This window comes from Molothrus ater, chromosome 3, assembly GCF_012460135.2.
Source record: "Molothrus ater isolate BHLD 08-10-18 breed brown headed cowbird chromosome 3, BPBGC_Mater_1.1, whole genome shotgun sequence".
NCBI classification, from domain to species: domain Eukaryota; kingdom Metazoa; phylum Chordata; class Aves; order Passeriformes; family Icteridae; genus Molothrus; species Molothrus ater.
In genome coordinates, this window is record NC_050480.2 from 15,505,350 (window position 1) to 15,517,177 (window position 11,828).

Below are 11,828 nucleotides of genomic sequence, written 5' to 3' on the forward strand. Positions count from 1 at the left end.
GTGTTTGCAGGTGTCTGTCCTTCTCTTCTCAAGGCTTATTAGCCTTTTCCTTTCCCCAGAGGTCAGGATTTCCACATTTTGGACCATTCTCTCTGTTCTTACTTCATTCTCATTCTTTGGACCACATTTCTTTGAAGCTTAACACTGATCCCAAGCTCCAGCATGGAGCTGTACTTAGGCTGTGCTTAGGCAGAACTGGTGGGGTATTCCAGGCTGTGATCCTGCTTACACACCCTGGAACAGGATCTGCCTTATTCACAGCACAGGACTCCTACTTCTGACTGCCCTTAACTTCCTGATCCTGCTCCTTCACCTACCATTTCCCACCAGCAGAAGTGCAGGTAATTACTCTTATCTAGGTTAATTCTTTCCAGCCTCTGTTTCCCAGACTCTCTCTCAATTTTTCTGATGTTGCTGTGAATTTCAGCCCTGCACTTTTCCATTTTCCCAGACCTTCTTCTCCAGGTAAGGCCTCCAGATTTTCTCTGTTCTGACATTTGATGTCACTAATCAGCCACTTATGGTCCTGGAACTTCAGTAGGAATCCAGTCATTCAGCTGGACAGCTGCTCTGGTAATGCCTACATAAGCAGGTTCAAGCTCAGCCATGTTGCTTTAATTTCTTTACAAAGCCATGAGAAGAATTGCCTGAAGCCTACACACTTCCCATTGCTCCTCTAGATCAGCACTGCACTATTACTGAATATTTCCTAAAAAAGGTAGCTACTGCTTTTTATTCCTGGCTTTGGAGAACCACCTGAAAACACAACTTAAACACACCCGTGGCAGCTGACAAATGAAATATGTAAGGCAGGATTAAAGAAGAACAGAGGGAAAACTGGAGTGACAAGTATTTTAACGTCAGCATGGAAGTGCTGAGTTGGGTGTGTTGTCCGGTGCTAGCAGCTGGGCTATTTGAGTCTTTTTACCACTTGTTTGCACAGCTGGACCGAGTGGCAGGATTTAGCTCAGGGAAAAGGTCAAAACCAGAAAGTGCACTTCTCCTTTCTGGCCACACGATGTGCCCATCACACCGCGAACACAGCCCGGCCAGCCCGCCTGCAATTGCAGACGTAGCCACAAAGGCAGGGGGTTCCAGGGGTTTGTATTCCCTCACAGCACCTCCTGACCTCTAGCCAGGCCCCCTAAAACACTCACACAGCTGCAGATCAGGGCCCGTGCCGTGGAGCAGAAGGTGGTGAATGGGATGGAGTTGGTGTGGTCCAGGTGCTTTGCCTTTGAGGAAGGTGACAAGCGCTGTGAAAGAAATAGGAGCTAAGTGGTCAAGAGACAATGGCAACTCTTCATTAATCATTGACTCTTCATCAATAATTCCAATTATTCACTGGGCAGTGAATAATTGGAATTAAGTTTACTTACTAAATGTGAGATTAATTTCTGCTTTCTGTGGGAAAATGTGAGCAAGTTCTTTTTCATTCTAATTGCTGGGATGTCTTGGCCCTCTGTCATTTGTATGTTCTCTGAGCAGAACCAAGAGGCTCTTCAAAACTAGAGCTGGCATCTGCAGGAACCAGTCATCAGCACAGAGATTTGTAAAAGAAATATTGGGACTAGCACAGATTAAAATCTGTTTATGTAAGTGCCAGAAGAAATAGCAGAGCTGGGGGACTAAGAATGGCTTCAATTTATAACAAATGACACCAGAAAAAAATTTGGGACTGATAATCTGAGCCATTGCTAAGACCACAGGACACACAACTCACTTGACGGAGAGTCTCCTCCCTGACAGCAGAGGATAGACATCTCCCATTTCCCTCCCCTGCAGCCAGGCAGGAAGAGAGACTGCAGCAAAGGATCATCACAAAACAACTATTGATTATTAAGGATTATTAAACAACTGCCTCACAAGGGCATATTTAGTGAAGAATTCACAGGCATCACCCCTTGTGGTGTATGTTGCACACAAATGACTGGGGCTGGACAGAACTTGTTGCATGAGAGTGAATGAAATCTGTAAGAGAACCAGTGCAGGTGGCTACAATGAGCGTAGAATGTAAATAAATACCATGGTGCCCTTCTGTAATACCTCCTACAATGATTCAGACTTATAATGGGGATATAGCAGAGTTCTAACTTCCAACAAACCTACACATTTTAAAGGTGACCAGTTAGTGCAGCTGTACCACACAGCCTGTGTGAATCAAACCATTCATTTCAGGGCAGAATAAATGATATTGTCTTCTGTTTAACTCACAAGGCACTTTCCTATAGTTCTATCTACCTTAATCAAACAAACTGGGGATTTTAAAAAAGGACTAATCTGCTCATTGGCCATAATTGCATTTCCTCTGCAAATATTAAGTTAGAACAATAGCAGTGGCTTTTGTAATAAATTTACTTTTAAATGCTTTTCATGTGAACAAGAGAAATGCGTGTTGCCTGCCTAGAGCTTAGAAGAAAGAAGTGAGGAGTATTTTCCCAAAAAATGCTTCAAAAAAACCCAACAAAATGAAGAAGTTGTAAAGCAGGTGGCCAGATTTGTAGGTGGTGGTAGAAAACCAGAATAAAATCAATAAACTTTAATTAAAACTTCACCATCTTTTATATCTTTGTTGAAATAGCATATGAAACCATCTCTTTATCCATAATAATGCCTAACAAGGGCTAATAATGTCTGGCTGGAGGCACCTGGGACTCAGTCTAAGGCTTAGCTCAGCTCTCATTAGACAAGCAATCATTGCACCTTTTCCACAGGTCTCACAAATCTGCGGTTTCATATGGCAAATCACTATGGCTCTGCCAACCATCCCAGAAGACTTGAGAAAACCTGTATGCAAAGCTGACATGCGAATGGCTCCAGGCTCTGGTCCCAGAGGACCAGAAGTGAGCTAGTTCAGCTAGGAAGTGAGAAGCCAAAGACACAACCATGGAGTCAGGCTTTTTGGAAACCACCACATTGGTGGTTTTGTAAGATTTACATTCCAGGGCATAACACCAGTCACAATTTGTAAATCATAAGTGGGCAGGTCCTTCAAATTCTGCTTCTTTTTTTTGGTGCTTGCAACTCTTGTGAATTTTGCCCCCTTGTTTATTTATTCTGGGAGATAAAAAATTGAAGCTAACCCACCTACCCTTACATAGTAGATGTTTTTCCCTGAATTTGTGATGTTATGCGTGTGCATCTCAGGATAGACTCCACCCTTTGGAGATATGTGAGCTTTTAATGGAAAAGCTGTATCAAACCCACTTAGGGCAAACCCAGGCCCTCAGTTCTGAGACCAGCACATTGCGTGGATGGCTGTGTGGCAAATCTAAAATTACCCTGAACTTACCAGCCTGGCTGCCTATTGAAAAGCACTTCCTAATGATTACTCCCACTCTTCAATCCTTCTCCAAGGAACAAAGTCAGTTGGCTTGGCCAAAGGGCAGCAGGTGTGTCTGTCAGCCCTTCCACCCCACCACTGCATAACTGCTAATCCAGGCTCTCCCAAAGACCCTTTATAGCCCAGTACCTGTGCAGAGGGCTTGGAGAAATGCCAGCAGGGAAAGGGTTAAATGCTGACAATCAGGGACACCAGCATGCCAACAATGGGCAGGGTCTGGGAAAGCAGAACCAAACACCAAACTGCACAATCCTCATGCAGGGCATTTCCAAAGGAGTCTTCCCTCAGGTGACACAGCATGATTCAGCAGGATGTCCCACTGCCTCTGCAAGGCTGATCCAACTAAAAGGCCAGGTCTTCTCCAAACAAAGATGGAAACATGAATTCTGTTTGGGGTGGGTTTTATTTTAGATTGAGAAGCTACACAAAGAGAGAACAAATATATATTTCCATGAGAGAAGGGAAAAAGAGAGTATCCCATTGTGTCACCCTCCTAATACAACAAACCATCCCAACCTGAGCCACAGGACTGGCTGCTCCCCAGGTAGGCAGGGAGTCCTTACTCCAAAGGGCACAGCACACAACAAACATCTGTAACATCTGCCCAAGGGTCACACAGCCCCAGACACAGCGGTATGGTCTTGTCTTTGCGTACGTGCACGTACATCTCTTCCTGGCAGACACTGGAAAGGCTGATACAGAATCACATGGGAGAAATCCACAGCTTTGAAAGAGGAACAGCTACTGATGGGCACAAGGATCAACACACCCACACGGCACAAACACCTCTTCAAAGGAGTGGTTGCTCTAAGCACAAGGCAGATACGTTTGTATCAGTGATACTGGATTGTACTGGAGTGGATGGCAGTGAATTTCAGAGTTCATCTTTCTCTTTAATAAAGTCATTAATCAAATGGTTTAGCATATAAAAATACAATAATCCTTCCTCCTAATCAGAGCAATTTGTGTTCAGATAGAAATAAAAGCACACACACATACACACCTCAGGATTGCTGCCAGAGAGCTCACAGGATAAAGAAAAGAAAACCATTTTCCTTGTCTCACACCAGGATATCCCATTCTCCTTCCTGTCTCCAGGGATAATGGAGTCTTTCAGCTTTGGTGCATAGTTATATTTGAAAGCCAAACAGCAACTTGGAATTTGTCCTGAAGGGAGCCAGGACAAGGCACCTTTAAGGATAATAAGGCAGAAGGGGACTCCTCATGTGCAGGGGTGGTCCTGCTATCCCTGAATCTGAGGGATTAATCAAAATCTAATCAAAGTCTTCACCCTCACAAAGTGTGAGTGAGTCAGTCTCAGTTTGCTGTAACCAAGAAGCTGTTCAGGAGCAGAGGTTTGCTCAGCTATTTGCAGTGCTACACATGGTCTCCATCCCATACAGCACAACCTTACAAGAGTGCAGCCAGGATAGGAACTGAGGAAGTCTAAATAAGATTACGTCCTTAAAAGAATGGAATTCTCATGGATGGCAAACACACCATGAAGTGAAACACATGTGTGAAACACGTGATATCTTCCCACAGTGGGCTTCAGGGAAGACAAGTCAACAGAGCATCTGTTGTGGAGTAGAGCAGGGAGGCAGCGACAGCTGGGCCACCTTGGTCACAATTATTTGACTAATTAAGTGTAAAATGTCATTAAGGTTGCCTTAATGAAGCAGAGTTTGTTCAGTCAGACGCTCTCCAAAGCTGAAAACATGTCTTTGTCCCCTGCCAACAGGACAAGAAACAGTCCATGTCCTCAGATGGGGCCAGAATATCTTTAAGTTTGATCTATGTACTATAGGAGCCTGATCCTGCTGGGATCTGGGCAGACTCCAAGGAGCAAACAGACTCTGCAGGAGGGATACAGAGAAGGCAAACTGAACAAAATATGGGGAAGTTTCCTTCTGCTTCAACACCGACCACTAGGAAAACACTTTTTTTTAGAGGCCACATCATAAGAATACTCTGAGCACATAAAATGCCTTTAGTTACAGCCAAGAAAGATTGCTTTAAAAACATTGCTTTACTGCTGCTTTGTTGATCATGATCATCTTAAAAGGCCCAGAGCCAATCCTCCAATGCTGCTACAGAGGTATCTTCATCAGAAATCCAGAAACCACAGAAAGCTCAGGAAATTACATCAATGCACATGAGTGAAGGCCCTGGCCTGTCCTTTTTGCAGCATTCCTTCTGGTTCTAAAAAAAGCTACAATCCAAACCAGTTAGTATCCAGAGTATTTTTTATAGTTAAGCACAACTTTTCCTGTGGGAATGTAATCTGGGGGATTCAGATATTGTAAACAGTTCCTTGAGAGAACAGTTCCCTAAGTAATTTCCTTCTGTAACATGTAACTGCAATTAAGTTGCACACACATGCCATATGCAGTTTAGTTTCAATTACTAAATACATGCTTGGCAAGGAAGAGCATTACTTTCTCAGTGTTGTTTCACCAGAAGGAGCAAGTGAAAGCTATCCTAAGGAACATCCAAGACCAAATTTCTTGGTCTCTGTGGCTTAAAACCACACCGTTAACTTTGTATTACAACAGTGTTGGCTCAAAATCCATTTCCTCATACTGGTTCCTGTTGGTAGCCCTGCTTGCCTTGCAAGCAATATCTGTGGCCTTGGGAGACAAGTATAAATGTTTCTTGAGCAAGATTTTACATAAAAGCTGTGGGCCAGCTGAAATGTCCACAGTCCTCACCTCCTGCTGGCACCAAGATCTGAGGTTAAATCCAAATGAGATTTCACAACTGTTAAGGATGATGCATCTGCTGACACTGAGATATAATTTGATAAGTAACCACCCTGTGAACTCTTGAATGAAAGATTTTTTTTTCTTCTCAAAATCTCTGTACAGAATCAAATATATTTATAAGCCCTCAGATGTGGATTCTTTTAAGGAGGTGATAGTTGTTAGCTAACAATGAACCTGGCTTGGGGACTCAGAGTCTGCTCCTAGCCAGCTTGGAAACTTCTTCAGAGAGAGAGAGTTCTTTCACCTTTTTCTGTATTCATTCACTTGTGCAGAGGTGAACTGATGCCTGCTGGTCACAAGTGCCTGTAAAGACCCCATGCAGAGAATGAATTCTGTGTTAACATTAACTTTCCAAGACAGTGCTCAGATGTGAAGACCTACGTGAGCCAAATAAGACTCTGGATCACTTATTGTCAGAGTTAAAATATTCAGGGGCAACTGTTTCAATGTGTTGCCCAAAGTCTGGAAGAAGTTTTAGATCATTTGTCAAATGATCCTTTTTCTTCCTGCCAGAAAACTGAAGCAGCAACTGAGCATGGCTTTCATCAATATGCTCCCATAGATAACAAGTTGGTCTTTGTCCTTGGAGAATAATGGTCTCCATGCATTTATCTGAGGAGCATTTGTCCTAGCTATCCTGCAAGGAGGAATGTGGGTCAATCCCTGATCCAGAACTGTACTGCTGTTCCTCTGGTCATGGCCAGCAGCCAGCAGCAGCTTATCAGAGCTCCATGCTGGCCCTCTGCATGCTGCCTTGTTGCATTTCAGAAACTTCAGCACTCCTGCCTCTCCCTGCAAATCCCACCCAATCAGCAGGCAGGGATTTGCGTTGTCTCTACTATGTGCCAGACAAATGCCTGCAACCTCTTTGATCCTATCCATATCAAAATGCCAAGGAAAAGATGCTTCTTTATCCTCTTGCTTACCCTGTGCCTCTGCAGCCTTCCAGCTCTTCCTTCTTTTTCTCCACCTTTGTCACCCAAGACAACTTGTTCTTTGAGTTGAAAAGCTCTTTCTCCCACTGAAACTAGTCAGGAACTAAGCTGTCAAGACTCCCAATTTAGATGTTGAATCCATGGTGATGTCTGTTAATTTACCTGAGCCTAAGCTTTAATGGCATGTCAGGTGGAGATGGAAGGAGGCAGATAGAACAGGGCCCTGTGTTGTCCTTGACTAAGTCACATCCCTTTTCTGAACTGCAGCTCACTGACACAGCTCCCCCGAATTAGCCCAGCAAATGCATCCACCTGATCTCTTTTCCATCAGTCATTCCTCCTCTAGCACAATGCAACTCTGCATACTTTCATTATTTGATTACTTTAAAATTTTTGAAAAGTTCATTATTCTCCAAGATTTACTGTTCTGTGTCTTAAGAGTGCTTTCCAAATATTGCAGCTCACTATCTTCCACACTATGGCCTGTGAGAGACATCTAAGTATCTGTACACCTAATTTACAGAAAAGGAAGCACAGGTATAGGACTTATGCAACCTGCCTAATTCTGTGCTGTTCATCTGTCACCAGATCAGTCATTACAGGCAGCTCTGTCATTATGAACTGCCAAGGCTCTGTGAAAATCAGTGAAGATGTAACAATTTTTCTTTGGTGAGAGTTTGTGTTTTGGTCTTTTGACTTGGTACCTGAGGCCCACTGCTCACTGCCTGTGGGAGGGTCAGGATTAAAAAATTATTATTTCCAACAGGATGATGCTTTACAGTGGCTGCAGAAATGCTCTGTGTTAGCAGAGGACCAGAGTGAAGATTTAGCCCAGGTTGTTGACCAATGCTGCAAATCTTTGCAGAAGAGGTGGTGATTTTGGCCCTTTTGCAAGCTCTTGAGGACACCACCTACAAAATATGGCTGGGTGGTCAGTCACAGAGATGACAGGGACTCTGACTTGACTGAAAGAGGAACTGTGTAAACACCTCAGATTTCATTGTTCTTGCTGCAAAATAAGGAGGAACCACAGGAATGGTGACACTGGGTCAAGGTCCATATCTGGCACTGGTCACAGCAAATGCCCAGGGAAGAGTATGGGAACTGAGCAAGCACCAGCAAGCACCAGGAAAGCCTGCCCCTCACACCCTGCCCCCAGTCTCTCACCACCTCAGGGCCATTGCCTCCACAGGGCTGCCCAGGAAAGACAAAGCAGAGATTGTTTCACCAACCCATGTGGTACTTGGCTGGCTCCACATCTCTGTTCTATCTGAGGGACACTGTCCCATCTGTCATATCCTGGCAGGGGAAGCCCTGGGATTGGCTCTAGTCTGTTCCCAAGACAAAAGCCATCCTGACTGCAAGAGACATCCCCAGAAGGGGTTGAAGGGGTTTGCAATTACCCAGTCTTGTAGAGCAATTACCAACACCAAGACTCAGCTAAAGCTCAGTTCTTTGGAATACAAGATCTTTACTGAAAATAACCTACAAGCAGCAAGTCTTGGCATCTTCCACTGCTCACTAAAGTTTTTCAGGCATCTACACCCATATCTCACAGCACAGAACAAGCACCTTTCTCAATATGAGAGACAGATACTGCTTGGCACTCTCAGAGCAACTCTAAATTACCAAGGCTCACAAGCCTCTGCTGAGTCCAGAACAGAAGCAAGGCAGAATGCAAACCAGAGCCCTCAAAACTCTGTCCACTCTCCCATTTATTCCTGAGCCACTGAAACATAAAAAGAACATAGGGTATCCCAGGAAACAGGATGAGATCAGGCAGTGATAAATAAAGCATGGAGTGAAAAGTCAATCCTAGAGAAGAAATAAAAGATGGTGCAAAATGGTCAAAGAAACTTCACTGAAAAAAAAGGCTTGCAGACTCTTCAATATTTCATAGAATCCACTGAGTTGGAAGGGACCCATGAGGATTATCGAGGCCAACTCCTGGCCTTGCACAGGACACCTGAAGAAGCACACCATGTAATTTCCATATCTTTCTCTCAAAAAGCAATTCCTGTACTAGAGGGTAGGACATGAGCTGAGAAGAGAACTTGTACCTTCCAGAAAAAAAAATAAAACAACAACAAAAAAAACCAACCTAAAATCAAATAGAAAATAGTGTTTTCTGAAAATAGTGTTTTCAATATGAAATTTATTTCCTCTTAAAAAAAAAAAGGCAACTAACTAAAGGTTTCCAATTTACAATTATGCCAGGAGGACAGAAATATATGTCCAGACAAGAGACACTGGAGTTAAGTACCACACTGGCACCAGATTTGTGGAGTGCCTGGGTGAGAGCAGAGCAGACACCCCTGGCTGCACCTGCAAGGCTCCTGAGCACCTTCCCAGCTCACAGCCTCCTGGAATAGGAAGCTCCCAGCGTAACACATTACACTGCAGGTCAAGAACAGCATCTCAAATGTACATACATCAACTGCCCTTTCATTTTTCTCCCAGCAGCCTGAAGACCCTGACCACTGAGAGCAAATGCCAAGTCTTCTATCTCATCAGGCTTACCACCAGGATCCACATCATTAGAGTGGCAGTTGTTGGAATGCATCACATTTTTTACAGTCTCAGAGAGTGCAATACTGGATCTTTCACATTCCTACCTTAAGAAAACAATCCAGGTAGAGAGTTCTAGAATGCATCACTGCTATCAAGAGGAATGGGAACATCACAGAAAAACAAGAAATGTAAATTTTGACACAAATGATTAAAAAAATTACCAAGAAGATGTTCTGACAAGCAGTAATTATCCAGCACTACTGCTTCCATAGATCCCTCTTGTTGTGCACAAACAACAAAAGACCTGGCACATTTTTAAGTCTAAAGTAAGGCTTCTGTAAGACTACAGATTTCTGGCAGGTTAAGAGCTAAAAACTCATGGTTCATATAAATCTTATGATACCTATCTCCAAGAAAATTAATATCAGATTTCCTTGATTAAATTCCTGCTATGAGAATGATCTGACCTCCTTAAATCCAACTGCTCTAATAAGCTTTACATGGGACTAGACATTCACATCGATGCAAAACAGGGCAACCCATAGTGGGGACTGGGAGAGGCGTTCAGTGAAGACTGATCTTCTGCATTGCTATTGGAAAATACTAATACTGGGGTATTTGCTTCAATTCTCCATTTCCTGGGATCCCCTGTCAGGAACAATGTGCAACAGCCTATGGCACACTGCTACAAGGATGAAGCAAGCTCCAGCTGCAGCACCATAGGGAAGAAGGTTCATATGGCAAAGTAGTGCCTTGCAAGGAAGCCCAGCCTTTGGGTTTGCCCAGGGCAGTACTTCTTCCTGTGGGCAACAACATCTTCAGGGTGAAAAAAATTAAAATTGTGATTTCTTCTCTGAAATGGTGCTGTGATGCTTCAAGAATTGTCAGGTTAGTACTGCCCTCATGTGCTGATCCTAGCTGCATGTGTCACAGTGAGGGAGAGCAGCATAGAACCACAGAATGTTAAAGGGTTGGAAAGGACCTTATAGATCATCCAGTCACAATCCCCCTGACATGTGCAGAGACAGCTCCCACAAGACCAGGTTACTTAAGACCTTATCCAGCCTGGCTTTGAACACTGTCAGGGTTGGGGCATCTACAACCTCCCTGGGCAACCTGTTCCAGTATCTCACCAAATTTCATCTCTTTCAGTTTGTATCCATTGGTCCTTGTCCTACCACTACAGTTCCTGACAAAGCCCCTCTCTGGCCTCCCTGTAGGCCCCCTTCAGATACTGGAAGGTTGCAATGCAACCTTCTCTCCTCTGGGCTGAACAACTCTGTCAGCCTGTTTGTTCAGGGGATGTGCTCCCATCCTCTCTGTGGCCCTCATCTGGACTTGCTCCGACAGTTCCATGTCCTTCTTATGTTGGGAACACCAGAACTGTACACAGTATTCCAGGGGGTCTCACAAAAGCATAGGAGCTAAACGTCTGATGAGGGATAAAATTAAACTACAGAACCCAGCCCACAGGAGACAGTCAAGATTTTCAGTTTCCTTGAGACATCCACATACTATTTTAAAATCTAAGTATTTGGGGTTCTGGTGCACTCAGGTATTTCAAAGAGATACTTAGACCTAAAAATGTGCTTTTGGTTTCCTGAGTTGAAAGGAGTCGGGATGATTCTAACAGGAAGAAATGCAAAGTTGATCTGCTGGGCAAAACACATCCCTACAGAACTGTTTTTGTCTCCTTCCATTTTGAAGGTGAGCCAAGGAATGACCAAATCTTGTGGACATGGCTACAAATAAACTGGTTAAGAAGAAACTCCACCTGCAGTTCCCAGAGGGCTGACTAATCCTTTCCTACTTGGATTGTCTGCATGGCTGCAGTGACTGGATTAACCGCCAGTCATGACACACTCATGGTGCTCTCCCTCAGGGGTGGCCACATCTCACTCTGAGTGTCCTCCTGCAAAATTCATTGTGTCCCTCTACCAGGAGGGATGCTTTGCAAAGGAAGGCAGCTGCTGCTATGGAAGTGGAGTTTCCTCTTCCTAGCACTGATATCTTTCCAAGATAGATTCCTCTGAAGCAAGAGAGGAGAAAGTAAAAGGGAGACTTTAGCATTACGTTATATCAAAGCTAAGGGTAAATATATATTGCTGAACTAACAGTGTGGAGATGGACAGTATGCAATCTCTTGTTGAAGGAGCCAAGGGAAAACATCACAAGTCCAGGCAAATCTAGGCATGCGTAGTCATAATTTTCTAACTATTAGCATCCAAAGAGCCAAGATAAAGCAACAGGATCTTGGTAATGAGTTTGCCAGAC